This window comes from Ctenocephalides felis, unplaced genomic scaffold (assembly GCF_003426905.1).
Source record: "Ctenocephalides felis isolate EL2017-DRISC unplaced genomic scaffold, ASM342690v1 CF-g0.4_SCAFFOLD_01886, whole genome shotgun sequence".
NCBI classification, from domain to species: Eukaryota; Metazoa; Arthropoda; class Insecta; order Siphonaptera; family Pulicidae; genus Ctenocephalides; species Ctenocephalides felis.
In genome coordinates this window covers 2,110,460-2,124,297 of record NW_020538040.1, presented here as the reverse complement: position 1 = coordinate 2,124,297, position 13,838 = coordinate 2,110,460, and the positions used below count along the sequence as shown (strand labels likewise).

At 27.4% G+C, this 13,838-nt stretch overlaps 1 protein-coding gene across 1 annotated transcript in view; it reads left to right on the top strand.

Moving 5' to 3' along the window:
* LOC113378351 (glycosyltransferase 25 family member) overlaps positions 1-13,838 on the top strand; it is a 178,072-nt gene that overhangs the window by 133,297 nt on the left and 30,937 nt on the right. The gene's annotated exons all lie outside the window — the stretch shown is intronic.

The following is a 13,838-nucleotide window of genomic DNA, read 5'->3' as shown; positions in this document are numbered from 1 at the left end:
CGATCGCTCCACCGTTCCGTTTCGCTTCAAAACTTCTCTTATATAATCCCCGGTTCACTTTTCGCACGAAGAATTACATTTCTAATCTCGGTCGGATACAATTTACAGCCTTATACTCCTTATAGGCGCGAGACAAAAGTTTAAATATCGCTTTAGACGCCTCGGAGAACACTTTCAACGGTGGAGATAACATCTCGTCCATCGTTTATTTATTTCTTTAAACGAAGCAAAAAAAAATCGATTGCAAAATAGATAAAAGATACGGTGGAGCGATCGTGTACGTGTATTTATTTGTTATATTTGTTGTAACTTTTGAACCGTTTGTCCAAATTGAATGCTCTTTCCAGCAAATTTGTTCTGAATTAAATTGTCTGCAGTATTGTCTAATATTGCAAGTCCGTACAGTAACTCGGTGTATTTTAAAATGCAATTGAAAATATAAAACTGGCGTGATTTTATTTTTAGTATTTATAATAGTATAGAGGAATGTCGAAACTGCATTTGCACTTTTCGCTTGTGCGAATGTCTTTCTTCCGAATATCTAAAATAGTTTTATGCAACTTTCTCAATCGCATGATTTAATTTTCTAGTTGATATATACGTCTTTTGTTTCAAACAAATACCAAGAGTCAATTGAATCGAAATATCTAACATTCTAACGGTGGAGGAGCATGTGCAGAAAAATTGAAACCAGCCCAATGTAAACACATACAAATATATTTGTTCAGGATTTTTACTTAGACTGTGCTGAGTCGGAGCATTTTGTGAAGTAAAAATTTTTCGAAAAAAGTATTTTGCACTAATTTTTCCAAAAAATTGAATAAGTACGCCCTCTAAGTCATAGTCTAAACGCACTTGCATATATTGTGGTTGGATGTTGGCTCTGAGACTATGCTTAGTTTAAGTGTTTTTTTTTTAATTTTTAATCCGAAAAATTGTTTTGCATAATTTTATAAAAAATTGAAAAAGTGTTCCGGTAAAATCACATTCTAAACGCACTTGCAAATGCATTTGCTTGCGATTTTCACTTAGACTGTGTTTTGCCTGGCGGCATTTTTACATTTTTCAATAATTTTCACTTTCAATAATTTTTCAAAAATTTAAAAAAATGCTCCGACAAAATCACATTCTAAACGCACTTGCGAATACTTTCGCATGCAGTTGTCACTTAGACTATGCTTAGTTTGGGTATTTCATACATTTTTACCCACAACAAAATGTTTCACAAATTTTATAAAAAATTGCAAAAGTGCTCCTGTAAAGTCACAGTCTAAGCTTATATGCGAATACTTTTGTTAGGAGTTATCTCTTAGACTGTGCTTAGTTTGGATATTTTTTCACATGTTTACCCGCAAAAAAATTTGCTAATTATTTACACAGAATTGAAATAGCGCAAAGTCACAGTCTAAACGCTGATACAAATACATTTGTTTGCGATTTTCACTTAGACTGTACTTTGCTTGGCGGCATTTTCACGTTTTTCAATCATTTTCACAAAATTGAAAAAGTGCTTTAAAGTCACTATCTAAACGCTCATGCGTACACATTTGCACGCAGTTGTTACTTAGACTGTGCTTAGTTTGGCTGTTTTTTTACATTTTTACCCCGAGAAATTGTTTCGCATAATTTTATAGAAAATTGCTAAAGTGCTCCCGTAGAATCACATTCTAAACGCACTTGCAAATACATTTGTTTGTGATTTTTACTTAGACTATGCTTTGATAGGCGGCATTTTCAGATTTTTCAACAATTTTTACAAAATTGAAAAAGTGCTCCTGTAAAGTCACACTTTAAACGCTTTTGCAAATATATTTATACTAGGTTGTAACTTAGACTGTGCTTAGATTGGGTACTTTTTAACATTTTCACCGGCAAAAAAATTCACTATAAATAAATTTTATTATAAATAGGACTCGACTATCAGACAACTAAAATATTAACTTAAAGATCTTTTCTGATGAGTAAATCGAAATTCTTGCGCATGAAAAGGGACTCTACTGACTAGCAAATTAAATATCGATCTAAATTTTAGAGAAGGAAATGATAAAACGACTCTACTGACGACCAAATTAAATGATAGTCAAAACTATATAAAGAGGACTCTACTGACGAGCAAATTAAATATCGATCTAAATTTTAGAGAAGGAAATGGTAAAAGGACTCTACTGACGAGCAAATTATATATCGATCTAAATTTTAGTGAAGGAAATGATAAAACGACTCTACTGACGACCAAATTAAATGATAGTCAAAACTATATAAAGAGGACTCTACTGACGAGCAAATTTAAGTGTTATCTAAAAGAGCAGTTTAGTTTATAAAAAGGACTGTACTGATTAGCAAATTATATATCGATCTAAATTTTAGAGAAGGAAATGATAAAAGGACTCTACTGACGAGCAAGTTAAATGATAGTCAAAACTATAAAAAGAGAACTCTACTGGCGTGCAAATTTAAGTGTTATCTAAAAGAGCAGTTTAGTTTATAAAAGGGACTCTACTAACGAGCAAATTAAATGTCGATCTAAATTTTAGGGAAGACAATGATAAAAGGACTGTACTGACGAGCAAGTTAAATGATTGTGAAAACTATAAAAAGACGACTTCACTGACGCGAGCAGTTATACTTACAAGAGCAGTTTAGTTTATAAAAAGGACTCTACTGACGAGCAAACTTAAGTGTTATTTTAAAGAGCAGTTTAGTTTATAAAAGGGACTATACTGACGAGCAAATTTAAACAAGAATAAACAAAAAGAACTCTACTGACCGCCAAACTGATCTTCGATTTGCAAAAAAAAACTGAAAAAAATGCTACGTTTCTATAATGGCAATGGATGGATTGATAAAACTCTACTGACGAGAGAAAAAAGAACTCTACTGACGAACAAAATGACAAAAACGAAATATAATATACATTATATAAGAATATATAAATTTATATTTGTCTCTGTATTCATTTGCACTTTTATCACAGTCAATTTAGTTGTGAAAAAGCAATTTACCACCATCATCGCTCCACCGTATACGGGTTATACACGTTCCAAATATCGATTCCAACAAATTTCAAACTTGGATTCACTCCAATGCCTCCATTTATGATGACCTTTAATCTGTTCCAATTATATAATGTCGTAACTGTTTCAAAAATAATAATATTAGACTTAATAGTAGAAGAATGCTCCACCGTACTAGGATTTTTGTTCGTAAACAATATACAATTTAAAATTATTTAAAAAAATCATTATAGAGAATAAAATTATAATTATTGAAGATTCAGTGAAACGCTCTACTGTGTATTCATATTTTGTTTTAAGTTAAAATAATGAAATATAATGAAAAAACGGGATGAAAATTGATATAAAAAACTAAAAGATTATTATTACTTATGTAATGTAAGATGAAAGTACATATTTTTTAGAGATGTACAAGAAGTCTCCATCGCAATTACATACAACTCCTTTGAGGGAAAAATACGAGTCAAATCATTTTTAATAATGCAGACATTTTTATATACGAGTTGAGATGGAAATTTAAAAAATGTTTATGAAATTAGTCGAAATGAATATTTGCAGAAATGTTTTTTAAGTTACGATATTAAAAAATGCATGAGAATTTGTTATATATGTATATATATATATATATATATATATATATACATTTTTAATTTTATTCATACTTTACGTAGATGAAACGACTTCATAAAATTTCCAATTAAAATTCATCAAAGTCCCTCAATTAATTATTGCGCCTGAACATCCGATAACCAACATTTCAAATAGCCTTCCGCATAAATTACATATAAAATACATTTATATATATACACTTATATATACACATTTATATATATATATATATATATATATATATATATATATATATATATATGTATATGTATATGTATATTTGTATGTATGTTGTATATCAAGATAAATTTATATAATGGTCCGAATGAGTGAGTTATTTAAGTAATTTGAATGGAAAGCAAATTACTTGCGGATCGTTTTGTGGAATTAATAAAATGATTTATATTCCACAAAGGCCACTAATGAGATGGATTTATCTTCAAAAGGCTCTCTTTCTTGCTATTTTCTCTTCCTTTTTGAGTTATTATGATAATTTAAATAGAAAGCTGATTAAAAAGTGCATAATTAATTAAATTGGGATGGAGATTTATTTAAATGTAAAACTGTGTGAAGTTCTTGAGTTGAAAGTGAAGAAACTAGATGGAGTTGGTATATATATATATATATATATATATATATAAGTTACAACAATTATTTCATATGTTATTTGAAAAAATGAGCATGAATAAAACGTATTTTTTTCTTATTAAATATATTACTTTACATTTAATTACGGTGGAGAGTCTAGTACATCATCATCCCTTAAGGACTGCCCTTAGTTTTTGATCTTACGATTTTATTTTTATAATAATTATTATTTGTGTTAGTCTAGGAGCTTCTATAAATTTTTGCTCGTCAGTAGAGTTCTTTATTTAATTTTATTTAAATATATTTAGTTTGTTAGTCAGTAGAGTTTTTTTTTCAGTTTGCTCGTCAGTAGAGTTTAATTCTCGTTTTTTAGCTTGGAATTGATATGGTCTTTAGTAGAGTTGTCTTTTTAAATTTGTTAATTAAATTTGCTTGTCAGTAGAGTTCACTTTTTAATTTTGTTAAATTTTGATTCAATTTGCTCGTCAGTAGAGTTTTTTTTTAAATTTTCAGTAAATCTCAATTCATTTGCTCGTCAGTAGAATTCTTTTCATAATCTTTAATAAATTAAGATGCGATTTGCTCGTTAGTAGAGTCCTTTATTTAATTTTCAATAAATATTTATTCGATTTGCTCGTCAGTAGAGTTCTTTTTATGGTTTTGTTAAATATTAATTTAATTTGCTCGTCAGTAGAGTTCTTTCTTTGATTTTCGATGAATCTTGATTCAATTTACTCGTCAGTAGAGTCTTTTTTTTAATTTTATTAAATCCTTATTAATTTTGCTCGTCAGTAGTGTTCTTTTTCTAATTGTGAATAAATTATGATTCAATTTGCTCGTCAGTAGAGTCCTTTGTTAAAATAGTACAAAGAATTGACTAAAGGACGATCAAATTTAGAAATAAATGCAAAGAGAACCTTACATCCGAACAAATTGGGCACATTTGGGAATAAAGTGTAAAAATAACTCTACTGACGGGCTTCTTTAGGCAAACTTTGAATTTTATTTATTAATTTACTCATAGAAATCTCATTATAAATAAATCAGTATAGGAATAAACTGTTTTAGTATATATATACACACACACACACATATATATATATATATATATATATATATAATATATATATATATACATATACATATATATATATATAAACACACACATACATATATCCTTTAATATATATCAATTACCAACTCGAAATGTCTTCTTTCCTATTCGGAATGGCAATGGCAATGATGATGGCGCTTTTAATTGCTTTCATTTGCGAGGAAATGAAGTAATTAGAAAGACAGTAATGAGAAAAAATAGTAGCCGAACATTCGCATTACTACGACAGGCTAGGAATGTCCCTTGAAAGGGCTCGGTTGCTAGTACGGTGGAGGGCGCTCCACCGGCGCCTTTAACTGGTCGGATACGTTTTTGGGGACAAATGTTAGATAATGGTAATGGTGATGGTAAAGGATGTGCGTGTATATATATATATATATATATATACAATCCTTATTTTGCTATAATCATTTCAGTATTTTATTTTTTGTATCAATTACCTAAATAATACGCTCCTTTTTTGAAAGCAGTCAGAAACTTAAAAAAACTCTACTGACGAGCAAACCAAATCTCCTACTTTAGAATTTATCGAAGTATATTGACTTATAAAATAGAATAACAAGAAAAGTAGAAATCAACTCTACTGACGAGCAAAGCCTAGAAAACTAAACTTTACTGACGAGCAAACTTGACAAAAAAGAACTCTACTAACGTAGAAACACGAGCAAATTTAAAAAAAAAAACTCTAAAAGACAAATGAACCTAAAAAAGAACTCTACTAACAAACAAACTCAAAAGAAGAAACTTTAAAAATAAACTCTACAGACGAGCAAACCCGAAGAAAGGAACTCCACTGACAAGAAAACTTAGGAAAAGGAACTCTACTAGCTAATATGTTTTTTTTTTTAAAAAAAGGACTCTATTGACGAGCAAATTGAACAAAAAAATAGAATAGAAAAAATAGTCAGTAGAGTCCCTTTTTATAAATATTCTACTTCATAATTCGTAAATAAATCTTTTTTTTTCAAATTTACAGCATTTTTTATTTTTATCAAATGAACACGATCGCTCCACCGTATTGAATGTGAGAAGCATTTTTCAAGAGACTTTTATTAAATCGTAACTTTTTCGATCTTAACTTTTAATTTGACAGACGATTGGCATATTTTTTTCGATATTGGACAACGATATATATATATATATATATATATATATATTGTCGATCATGTTGATGTTTAATTTACTTGTCAGTAGAGTTCTTTTATATCTTCAAGAAAAAATAATACAGTATAGTCATGTTTTATCTAGATTGATATTTAATTTCATTGTAAGTATTATATGTACAACTTTGCGTCCGCCGTTCTTTTATTACGAGTTCTTTGCAATAGCGGCGGATGCAAAGTTGTACACGTGATATGTTTTCAAATGCGTTTTAAAGTATACAGAGTTGCTGTAGGGCATCATAATGTTAAACAAAATTATAGATTATTTAATTTTGAACAAATTTGCCAAAGACATCGTTCATATCAAACGAATGGTTTAGAAGTTACAAGCGTTGGAACAAAAATTTGCACAAAATATACTGAATTCCAAACCAAAATCTCAATGTACATTGCATGAAAAAAATCTTTGACAAATCGTAGTTTGTATGGAAACCAGTATACTTCACACTCGAACTATTTGTTTGGTTTCAATTGCTATTTTAAAGTATACCGAGTTGCTGTAGGGCATTATAATGTTAGACAATATTATAGATTGTTCAATTTTGAACAAACTTGCCAAATATTGCAATTAGTTTGGACGAACCGTTCAAAAGTTACACGAGTTACAAAATAAAAACGTGCAGAATATAAACTGCTTACTATATATAGTACAGCGGGTCAAATACGAGTTAAAAAGTTTTACTTCAAATATAGGCATGTGGGGTATCAAATGAAAGGTCTCGATGAGCACTAAACAAATATCATAGTGATGTATTTAACTAAAAATTTATTTCATTTCTAATTACCATTTTTGTTATTTAAATTATACCTAGTTGCTATAGAGCAAAATTGTATGAAAATATAATTTACACAATTTAATTTCGCACATTTTTGCCGAATATTTCGTTCAATTTGGCCAAACGGTTCAAAAGGTACAAGGGATATTGTGAAAAGTAAACCAATGGGTTGCACAACTCGGGATTCAGTATGAGTTCAGAAGTTTTACTTCAAATATAGGCGTGTGGGGTATCAAATGAAAGGTTTCGACAAGTACTATCTAAATGTCGTATATATTCAGCATTGTCATGGCTTTTTTGTGAGCTGACGTCACAATAATTTGACTAAACAATATTGTTGACAGTTTTGATCACATTTTATTTATTTGTTTTTTTTTTAATTTTTATCTTAAAATATTAATATTACTAATTTAATTTTTTGTCAATATTTTATCTATTAAGTAAATTTTAATACTTTAATTAGTATAAACTAATATCATTGTATTTTATTTTTACTACGTCGTTTTCTATTTTAGTCAAATAAGATAAGAGGTTAAATATTTTTCCAAGATGCCGGTGGAGAGATTTAGTGTTAGTGTTAGTGTTATATTTTTAGTGATGTTAGTGATCGCTTTTAAGTTTGTTTGAATTAAAAAAATTATTTTCGGTTCACGCAGAACAAACAAACCGCCGAAATTTATTACTAACTAAATATTTACGAATGATTTGTGCTAATGCAACATTTATATAAAGATTTATACATATATACATGAAAACATATATATATATATATATATATATAAATTATATTTATAATTTTGTTTTATAAATATTTTTAAAACTATTATTAAAATTATCATTTTGAAATATAAATTATAAATAGAAAAATAAATAAAATGCAATTAAAACTGTCAACAATTGAGTTCCGCAACCCATTGGTTTACTTTTCACAATATCCCTTGTAACTTTTGAGTCGTTCATACAAATTGAACGAAATATTCGGCAAAAATGTGCCCAATTAAATCATCTACAATATTTTCTAATACAGTTTCACTCTACAACAACTCGGTATAATTTAAATGACAAAAATGGACATCACGTATTAACTGAATGTGGTATTCGGAATCCTGTTAGTTTGTTGAGTATGTTACAAAAATATATGGATAGTACTCGTCGAGACCTTTTATTTGATAGTCCACATGCCCATATTTGAAGTAAAACTTTTTAACTCGCATTTGACCCGCTGTACTATATATAGTACGCAGTTTATATCCTGCACGTTTTTATCTTTTAACTCGTGTAACTTTTGAACGGTTCGTTCAAACTGAATACAATATTCGGCAAATTTGTTCAAAATTGAGTTATCTAAAATATTGTCTAACATTATGATGCCCTACAGCGACTCGGTATACTTTAAAATAGCAATTGAAACCAAACAAATGATCCGAGTGTAAAGTATACTGGTTTCCATACAAACTACGATTTGTCAAAGATTTTTTTCATACAGTGAACATTGATATCTTGGTTTAGAATTCAGTATACTTGGTGCAAATTTTTGTTTCAACGCTTGTAACTACTAAGCCATTCGTTTGATATGAACGATGCCTTCGGCAAATTTGTTGAAAATTAAATAATTTACAATATTGTCTAACATCATGATGACCTACAGCAACTCGGTATACTTTAAAATGCATTTGAAAATATATCACGTGTACAACTTTGCGTCCGCCTTTATTGTAAAGAATTCGTATTGAAATACGGCGGAAGCAAAGTTGTGTGAAATTTAAAGCACAGATGTATTATATATGTCATAACTTCCAAACCATTCGTTTAATATGAATAAGGCCTTCGGCAAATTTGTGCGAAATTAAATAATCTGAAATATTGTCTAACATTATGATGACCTACAGCAACTCGGTATACTTTAAAATGCATTTGAAAACATATCACGTGTACAACTTTGCGTCCGCCGTTATTGTAAAGAATTCGTATTGGAAAAACGGCGATGGCAAAGTTGTACAATTCCTTAGATTTTTATAAACTTTGTTTAATCACTTAATTTGACATCAGTCGACAGAGATTTTATAATTCAAATTAGATTTTACGATTTCTTAAGATTCTTAATGGATTCTCATTGAATTTACTATCTTCTTGATAGGTTTGAACTAGATTCTTATGACATTTAAAGAGATTTAATTAGGGTTCTTGCTAGGTTCCTATTACAATATAACTCGCATTTTACTTTAATTAAAATGCCGCTTACACTTAGTTATATTATATCATATTTTTACTAGTATATATAATATAATTTTACGTAAATTTTCTACCAGAGCCCTCACTATGTATTTGTGTGCTCGTAAAAACTTTTGTTGCCGTCGTAATAAAGTTATTACTTTTAAAATACTCAATTTTTATTTCATTGAGTCATTTAGACCTTTGAAATTTTATTTAAAAGTCGTATATTAAATATAAAATAAGTGTAAAAAAATTTAAGTGTTGTAAAAGAAAAATTGATTAAACAAATTGAGTTAATTATTAATAATTAAGGAACATTTTACTATTTCGTAAAATAATAATTCCTTGATTTTGTAAAATTTGATAATATCTTTAAGTTTTACAAAGTTTTTTTTAAGTGCCCTACAATTTTCAAAAGTATTCTAATTTTAATTTAAGTTTTAAAAAATTCGTTTTTTTAACTTTACTTTAACTTTAAATCTTTTTAACTTTTACAACCTAAATTATATTTGTAAGAAATTAGAAATAAAATTATTTACATATAAAATTAGTTCCAAACGTTCAATTACAGGTTTAATATAAAATTTTTACTATTTTTGTTTTTTTGTGAAAAATTAATTTGAACCTTATTCGATTCAGTACTTACCTTTATAAATATATAAACAAATTTAAAATTGCATTTTTGCAAAAATATAAACTGCACTTTCTACACATTTTGTTAATTTATTAATATTGTTTTTGTTAATTTAGTTTCAATTTAATAACTTTGTTTTTAAAGCAAATTAATTGAAGGAAATTGATTCTTTCACATAAAATTGTACAAAATATTGTTTATTATTACATAATTCTATTCTATTTTGCAACAATTTGGCACATAAATATAAACAATTTATTTATACACTTTTATTTATTAAATTCATAAAAACAAAATTAAACACTTTTACATTTACTAAGCACTCGTTTCCATATTTATATATTTTTATTTTTATTTATTTATTTATATAATAAATATTATATTTAAGTTTAATATTTAAAATATAAAACTTCAATTAATAATGTTATTTATTATTATTTTTTGAGTAATTAATCAAATTTTGTCAAAAAAAAAAATTGTCCCAAAACTATTTATAAACAAGTATCATCAGTTTATTTTATTTTGTCACTTTTATTTATTTCTACTTTATTACAAATATTTATACTTAAATATTATTTTATATATTAACAATATAATTCATAAAGATGTCAATTTTAATTTTTTGCATAACTATAATATTTTTGGTATATTTTTAATTGATTTTTAAAAATATTTCGTCTAAAAACTAATTATTAAACACTTATCAGTATATTTTATTAGCCACTTTTTAGGTAATTTTTTGTCACTTCAATACTTATTTATATCCAATTTTTATTTATTATATCAATAATATAATTAATAAAATTATATATTTACTAATTTATAATTACTAATTAGGTTTTGTACATTTTTCATTAATTTTTAAAAACAAATTGTCCGAATGTAATTTATTAAAAACACATACCACTATATGTTTTTAGTCACTTTTATATATATTTATTCCACTTTAATATTATAAATATATTAATTTTTTTATTTATTTAATCAACAATATAATTAATGAGGATATTAATTATTATTTTTTGACGTACTTCATTGTTTTTCTTATATTTTTATTTAATTTTTAAAATTTTTTTGTCCGAACTGAGTAAAAGTTCGAAACGTACTGAACAAAACCGTTCGTGTTAAGATTATACATACAGATATATATATATATATATATATATATATATACACACACAATATATATATATGTATATATACGATTCTGCGCATTCGAATTTAATAAATTTGTATGAAAATGAATGCTCATATAGTTTGGATATTTCGTTTGAAGAATTGTTAATATTTCAAAATTTTGCAAGAAAACTCATCGATTTTAGTATTTGTTATCATAGTATATGGATTGAAGAGTAACATACTCAAATTACAACATTCTAGTACAAATAGTGTAATTTTAAAAATTAGCGAAACCACAAAATGTTTTCTTCGCGTGTACAAAGTAGTTCTGTAAAAGAATTGTTAATATTTAAAATTTTACAAGAAAACTCATCAGTTTTAGTATTTGTTGCGATAGTATATGCATTGAAGAGTAACTTACTCAAATTACAACATTCTAGTACAAATGGTGTAATTTTAAAAATTAGTAAAACTACAAAGTGTTTTCTTCACGTGTACAAAGTAGTTTGTGTACTTTGTTCAAAGAATTGTTAATATTTTAACATTTTACAAGAAAACTCATCGATTTTAGTATTTGTTATCATAGTATATGGATTGAAGAGTAACATACTCAAATTACAACATTCTAGTACAAATAGTGTAATTTTAAAAATTAGCGAAACCACAAAATGTTTTCTTCGCGTGTACAAAGTAGTTCTGTAAAAGAATTGTTAATATTTAAAAATTTTGCAAGAAAACTCATCAGTATTTAGTATTTGTTGCGATAGTATATGCATTGAAGAGTAACATACTCAAATTACAACATTCAAGTACAAATAGTGTAATTTTAAAAATTCGTGAAACTACAAAATGTTTTCTTCACGTGTACAGAGTAGTTTGGTGTCTTTATTCAAAGAATTGTTATTATTTTAAAATTTTACAAGAAACCTCATCAGTTTTATTATTTGTTGCGATAGTATATGCATTGGAGAGTAACTTACTCAAATTACAACATTCTAGTGCAAATAGTATAATTTTGAAAATTAATGCAACTACAAAATGTTTTCTCTACGTGTATAAAGTAGTTTGTGTACTTTATTCAAACAATTGTTAATATTTCCAAATTTTGCAAGAAAACTCATCAGTTTTAGTCTTTGTTGCAATAGTATATGCATTGAAGAGTAATTTACTCAAATTACAATACTCTAGTACAAGCAGTGTAATTATAATAAATATTCAAACAGACTCAAAGTTGAAACATAGTAAAAGTGCATTTATCTATTATATAACCTATAACTTTATAACCATTCGTTTAGCATTAATGTCGTATTAGACAAATTTGTTTAGAATTCAACTAATAAAAAAATTGTCTAACATTATGATGCCCTACAACTACTCTGTATACTCTAAAATCGCATTCAAATCTAGATATTAATCTAAATAAATAAATCTAAATATTCTCAAGACAAAAATATACTAGTTTTCATATGAACTTCAACTTTTGCTAAGACTTCACACATATTGCGCACGAGGATATCTTGGTATGGAATGCAGTATACTTGGTGCACTTTATTTGTTTCAACGCTTGTAACTTCTAAACCATTCGATTTGTGTGAATGGTGTGTATGACAAATTTGTTTAGAATTCAACTACTGACAAAATTGTCTAATACCTTGATGCCCTTCAACTACTCCATATACTCTAAAATCGCATTTAAATCTAGATAAATATTTTAAGGGCAAACATATACTAGTTTCTATACGAACTTCAACTTTTGGTAAGACTTTGCACATATTGCGAACGAAGACATCTTGGTATGGAATGCAGTATACCGAATACACTTTTTTTGTTTGATCGCTTGTAACTCCTAAACCATTCGATTTGTGTGAATGGTGTGTATGAGAAATTTGTGCAGAATTAAATTATGAACAATGCTGTCTCTAACCCCAATGCTCTACAGCAACTCGGTATACTTCAAAATCGCATTCAAATAAGAATAAATATTCTAAAAACATAAGTATACTTGTTTTAATACAAACTTCAACTTTTTCTGAGACTTCACACATATTGCGCACGAAGATATCTTGGTATGGAATGCAGTATAATTGGTGCACTTTATTTGTTTCAACGCTTGTAACTTCTAAACCATTCGATTTGTGTGAATGGTGTGTATGAGGAATTTGTGCAGAATTAAATTACGAACAATGTTGTCTTTAACCACAAGAACCTACAGTAACTCGGTGTACCTTAAAATCTATATTAAAAACTTAGAATATTAACTTTCTCTTATACACTCATATAATATTTCTGCTACATTTTTTATTTATTTGTAAATGTATTTCAAAGCAATTGAAGTGGTATTTGTGGTACATGTGGTACACCACAAATTCCTGAATAAACTTTTTGTTATATAATTACATCTTTCATCCAACATTTCGAATGAAAAATGAATTGTACGGTGGAGCAAATACAAATCGCTCCACCGTACAATTTTGTTGGCATATTCTCATCACGATAAAATCGAATTTTTTTAATATTAGGTTGTCAAATATCTCCCTTCCGCTTTTTTGCTATTGGTTTATAATACAAAAGGGCGGAAGGGAGATATTTGACAACCTAATATATTAC